The 6,500-nt window shown below is 39.2% G+C and overlaps 1 long non-coding RNA gene across 1 annotated transcript; it reads left to right on the top strand.

The window, feature by feature from the left end:
* Positions 1–286: 286 nt before the first annotated feature.
* Positions 287–2,315, top strand: LOC117595322. Its single transcript, XR_004576533.1, has 2 exons — positions 287–693; positions 1,788–2,315. It is a non-coding gene; the product is annotated as an uncharacterized LOC117595322 (long non-coding RNA).
* The last annotated feature ends 4,185 nt before the right edge of the window (positions 2,316–6,500 follow it).

The following is a 6,500-nucleotide window of genomic DNA, read 5'->3' as shown; positions in this document are numbered from 1 at the left end:
TTGACTAAATATTTATTTTTATATCTTATATATAATACAAACGATGTTTTATGGTTCAAAACATCATATATAGTGATGTACACGCTTGTAATATTTATTCGGATGTACAAATGAGCCTTTCTAAGATGAATAGGCAATGTCGTTGCCTGGTGAAAAGTTCTCATAGCAACCCAAACTATACAACTATACAACCCATATTATACACGGAAAACCCCAATTATGCACGTAACGCTTCAGGAAAGTGGCTACAAATAATATACCATTGTAATCGGACGATTATGGCGAATCTATTTTTCGAAATATTTATGCAAATGAGCACTGTCCGCGACAGCTGATGGATCAGCATGACATGGCGGATGGAAAAATGGTCGGCTTTGCGTTTGATTATCCGGCTTCTAAAGTGAAGTTGTACATTTTAGCCATGCAGGAGCTGAATATATAAATGACACCTGTGGCGTGGAGTACCAAATCACTGACTGGGAAGTATTACGCCATGTGTTGTGTCATGAAATAAAGTCAGGCATGAGAGGTTACACTATCGACACTGGTTTGGAGATCGATTGGGAAGATGTACCGAGCTCCAGAGACAATGCATCACACAGTAAAAATCAGAAGAAAAAACCATTTGGTTTTGTTGAGCTTTCTTCCCTCACGAGGAACATAAGCGACGGAAACATTGTTAAAATGTTTGAGGTAAGGATTCCGGTTAACGTCTGGGGTGATCTGGAAAATGACTTGTTTCAGGGAATTGATGAGCTATACGTACAAAGTCAACAATGGCAGTGTTGTTAAACTTAGATGTCTTGTTGCAGACGATAGTTATGAATACGATCCAGCTAAAGCCAGGATGTATATGGAAGCAGGAATGATATGTATTGGTTAAAAAGCCACGCCCTCTGGTCAAAGAATCTATGCAGCAATAAAAAGGCGGGGCTAAAGTAGAACGTTTCAAAGCACCATGGCTTCCTAAACCCCCACATTATATCACAATGTCGGAAAATACCTCTCTCCTATAGGCCTATTATGAGCAGCCTTAAAACATCTTTTACACCGTTGCTTGATGAAGATACCCACCACCACCACCTGACCTGCCTTCCTATACCCCACCACCACCACCACCTGACCTGCCTTCCTATACCCTACCACCACCACCACCTGACCTGCCTTCCTATACCCCACCACCACCACCACCACCACCACCTGACCTGCCTTCCTATACCCCACCACCACCACCACCTGACCAGCCTTCCTATACACCACCACCACCTGACCTGCCTTCCTATACCCCACCACCACCCCCTGACCAGCCTTCCTATACCCCACCACCACCTGACCTGCCTTCCTATACCCCACCACCACCTGACCTGCCTTCCTATACCCCACCACCACCACCACCTGACCTGCCTTCCTATACCCCACCACCACCACCACCACCACCACCTGACCAGCCTTCCTATACCCCACCACCACCACCACCACCTGACCAGCCTTCCTATACCCCGGATTCTGACGTTTTTGATAGTCGACGTTTGAGTCAGACTTTTGTGATCACCATAAAGGCTTCCATTGTAACACTTTTAGGGACTGTGTTCGAGGAGCACAAAAAAGAAAACTGCCACGGTTGTCTTACAGGCCATGGAAGTCAGCGGCAGCATCAGTGTCTCTATGATTGTCAAAAGTATTATTATATCAACCATTTTGATGACCGTTTCATACCCGTGTTGGCCAGAACCCTGAAATCCTTGGGACTTCAATTTTAATTAGCTCGTGTCCGTGGAATTTCCTAGGTTTTTCTAAACGAGCTGAAAGATTCAACCTCCATCAGTATGACCCTGGAACAAGATCTTTGATTTGCTGCTGAGCAAGAACAAAGACAGCCAGGGCCTGGTAATGGAAGTCATTCTTTTCTGGCAGAACATACCTGAAGATTTCTCTCCCAGTCAGACTGTCTAAAATCTGAAATCCTTAATTGGTATAATGGGTAACTGTTTATGTAGGTTATTTGAGAGAACAACTCAAAAATGTATTTTGAGAAATATTACAGATCTTATATTGCAAATTATTGAAAGGAAATTAAATAATTCTTCACTCTACACATCCCAAACTTTTGTTAAGGTTGAATGTGTGCAACAAATGAAGGAAATCTTGGATCGTGTCTGTATGACTCAAAAATGGCTTGATATCGTTAGAAGTAGATGGACTGTTACAAAAATATTTGTCTAAAGTTTTATGTATTTACTTTGAACTTTGAACCACCGATGACATGTAATGTGAATCATCTAATTTGTTTGTATGTATATATAATCAATCTGTGTGTTTTAAAAATACAGAGCCATAAGCCTGTAAATGTAATCAAAGTAGTCAAAGTCATTAATTATTATATAAACGAGAAAATTGATTTTAAACTCTTGATTGATATTGCAAATTGATTTTAAACTCTTGATTGATATTGCAAATTGATTTTAAACTCTTGATTGATATTGTAAGCATGTTATTAGATTTTTTAAAATAAATTCTCCTCAACCTTTTCTATATGTGTCTGATACATACTTTTGAAATGACCATAATAACGATAATTTGGAGGATGGAGCAGCTAATGAAAAATATAAATTTAAATCCCGCTCACCCGGGGTCTTTTGGGGGAAAGGAGCAACGTCACAGAGCTGTTGTGCAAGAAACAGGAAGTAGTGTAAGTGACGGACCTGTAACTGATCAGTTGTCTGGCCAGGATGCTTATACTCTCCATAAGCCAGTGAGAAAAAACTTTCCAGACCAGTTCCAGGCTGACTTGTGTGATAAGCAAGCTTTTGCTGATAAAAATTATGGAAATCGCCACATGTTAAGGGTAATAGAAATTTTCTCAAAAGTATCTATTTTGAAAGAGAGTGGAATTCCCAAGAAAGTCCAAACGGACTCTGGAAAGGAGTTCTTTAATCGTACATTTAAAAAATGTATGAACAAGCACAAAATTATGCATTTTGTTATGGGTTCAGACTTAAAAGTTTCCTTTATTGAACATTATAACAGGGCATTTCTCAGATTAAGGGCCAAATTGGGTTGTTGCAATTTTGAAAAATAAAATTCACAATTTGACTAATTGGTATACATCAAAGTATCAGTCCATTAATCAGGAATGACGTTACAAGATTGGTTGAGACCATAAGATAAGGGAATTTATGATTTTTTGCCATTTTCTTAACTATGTCAAGTAAATGTGTCATTACCATCACATCATCAAATATATGTAAAAAATTTAACTTAAATGATAAATCAGTGCTTTTAAAACACTTTGTGGTTTCACATGGAATCTATTTTATCTTGAACTTAATGGGATTGTTGATTTTTACTTGCAAGATGAATTATAATCATTAAAGCATCTACATTTCTGATTCATCCATCTACCCTGGCTTGGAATATAAGCTTATTTTAAGTGAATGCCATATATCAAAACTTTTTAATACAGTGATCATTTAGACTGTCCAACATTGTCAGAAATATATAATTGTAGGATGTTTTTGTAACTTATACATAATTTATTGGCAAAAATATGTATTGTGATGGTGGTGACATTGGAGTTCTGGTAATGACAGTTTGTTGCGGTGATGACAAATCACTGATTGAACAGGATTGGTTCAGTATAAATATATTTCTAAACAATTTAATCATTTCATAGCCATGTTAAAAAAAATTAAAACATGAAACAGGAGGGCAGTTAAGAACAGGTAAAACGCTGAAATAACACATTAGTCATATTAACTATACCAAACAACTAGAATCTAATCTGACAGTTTACTTAAACTTTTTGTTCAACAATTGATTAAAATATGAAACACCACAAACATGTCATTGATACCAAATCCACAAAACAGACAAAAACTTGTCAAACTTCCATCCTCTCATCCATCATGGACGATACTTATTCCAGACAGAGACATCAAGCATCATATGTCTCTTGGTGACTGGTTTTGGCTCTGGCACGAGCCCCAGGAAATCTTCATGCCTGTACCACAGGATGTCGTCTTTCAGAGGCCAAAAAAAACGGTTAACCCCAATGATACACATTGTTTTCACCTGGACAGACTCATAATCTACATCCTGGACCACACATGGGTAGGCCTCCCCATCGTAACAGACCACACACCATTCTCCCACCAAAGACATCCTTTGGCATGGCTCTGTCTTCATAGTGGTTTTCTTTTTCTGTGCTTTGTTGAGGACCACACACTCAGGGGCAAAGCAGAGGCAATCTTCAGGAGCTGAGCAGAAACAGCTTAGGATTCGCCAGTTGATGTGGCCGGACTTGGTGGTAAAAATCTACAAACAAAAAGCACCACAGTCATTATAATTTCACACAACACAAATATAAACTAAAAGAAAACCAACACTTTGGGCTGTTGTACTGCTTGTGTGGTGTGTGCTCAAGCTTACCTGGTGGATTTTCATTGAACCACATACAGTTTCAAGCTGGTCTGGTGTAGATCTGTCATTTTCTTCTATCTCACGTTCTGTAATGTAGAAGAGCTTGATTTTTTACTTCTCTTCTATCAGCTTCTCAAAGAACATCCTCGCATCTGGAATGTCTGTTCCACCTGCGACAACAACATCTGCCCTCCGTTTTAAGGCTGCGCCAACCCCATCAGCTGCACCCTTTCCATGGCCTACCTCTAGGAAATTCCATGTGACCTTTTTAAATCCTCGCTCAAATGGAACAGAGCTGAGACAGAAGAAGTTCTTCTTTGAACGATACTGCGTCGTTGGTCCATCACTTATCATGTGCAGTGTGTTCAGAGACGGGATGAGCTCTTTGAAGTGAGAAAGTACAGGGGTCAGATGTGTCCATATGGCTGAGGCATCATGTCGCATTGAAACAGAGACTGAACAGAAGGTTTGAGCACCAACAACCGTATAAGCTACTCCTGTGTGTAGGGATACTTGCTTATGAGAGTCTCCAAAATGTACAGCTTGTATTACTGACGAATACTTGCACTGATCATTTTCAGCAAAGTCCACATGGAGAATCAACTCATTTTCTTGAACATTTTCAGGGCTTTGAGGGTTGAGTACTCATGTGCAATGTTAAAAGAATGTTTGCCAAACTTGTTCTTGAGTGCTGCTGTGAAATTTTCCAACAAGTGTTGAATCATTCCTTGGATTTGCTCCTTCACTGTTAAGTGAGCAGTGAATGTCATCTTATCACCACCTTTCTTTTTCTCCCTGATTTCAGTTTTGCTCAGCCATTCCATCCACTGTGTTTGCTCGCCAGGTTCAAATGCAGCAGTTTGTACTTCTTTGTCCTGGCAATGGCCACACTCTCTGTACATGCAGGCCTTAGTTGGACTTTCACAACATAGTGAGTGCATTACGTTTTCAATTCTGTTGCTACTAATTACATTCAGATAAAGCAACTTATCAGCCATGAGTTGGATGTTTGCATGGGTCTTGCATAAAAAGGTATCCCTGTCTTGAATGGAGGGTTTGACGATCCAGAAAGGACGGTACTCACAGAATTGACTGGGGATTTTCACCTGGGGATATTCCTCCTTGAAACTGTGATACAGTCTGAAAAGAGAGTCACTGAGGTAACGCTTCCGCTTCTTTAATTTCTGTCTAGTTTTGGTGTCTTTCTTTCCTGTAGTAGCTCACGAATTGTTGTCACGTTCCAAAAATTATTTAATCTTCTCTTTTGTAGTGTTGCTCAGCACATTACTATGCTTTTTTTCTGGAATACTGAAGACCAGGTGTCATTATGTTCTTTCTCATTGTTTTGTAGGATATTCCAAGTTCTTTGTGCGCCGCATACACTAACCGGTACTTCTTCAAAATGTTTCCAGCAATGACCTTTGATTTCCTTTAATTTTCTTTTGATGGTAGGTTTGTCACAGCTGTGAGACTAATGTGTTATGGAACACAAGAGTCTTCCTGAGATTACCATGTCCTCCCCTCATCTGTTTTCTTGCTTTAGTTCTTGGGGACTGCTCAGTGGTATGCTTCTTAGTCAGCCTAGCTAACCTTTTCCTATACTTCTCAACCTTTTGCAAGGCATTTTCCAACTTTTTTTGAGACTTTTGAAGATCATGGTAGACCTTTCTTCTGTTTCTGTTGACTTTTTTGCATCCTCTTTGCTTTGGGGTTTGGACAGAATCTGCCATACCTCCTCTTTCATTCCTTGCATTTGGCACATCCTTAGCTTTCTTCCTTTGTTTCTTAACTTTCCATCTCTTTTTTTCATATCTGTGTTCTCGTGCGCTCAATAGCGAAACAGATTTAAATTTTCCTGCTTCTCTTCTTCTACGATATCTCTCTTTCTCACACTGCAGATACTGTGCATATTTCTCAGGATTATCTTTTAGACGTTTTCTGTATGATTTGGACCTTGGGGCAGCTGCTTTTGGAGCCATGTCACACCAAAACACAACAATTGTAATGAATTAATTTTATATTTTAAAAATGAATGCATTACTTAATTTAAAATATAGTGACTTTTGATTGGTAAATGTATA

This window comes from Esox lucius, chromosome 11 (assembly GCF_011004845.1).
Source record: "Esox lucius isolate fEsoLuc1 chromosome 11, fEsoLuc1.pri, whole genome shotgun sequence".
Taxonomy (NCBI): domain Eukaryota; kingdom Metazoa; phylum Chordata; class Actinopteri; order Esociformes; family Esocidae; genus Esox; species Esox lucius.
The sequence above is the reverse complement of the archived record's forward strand: the minus strand, read 5'-3'. Positions and strand labels throughout refer to the sequence as shown.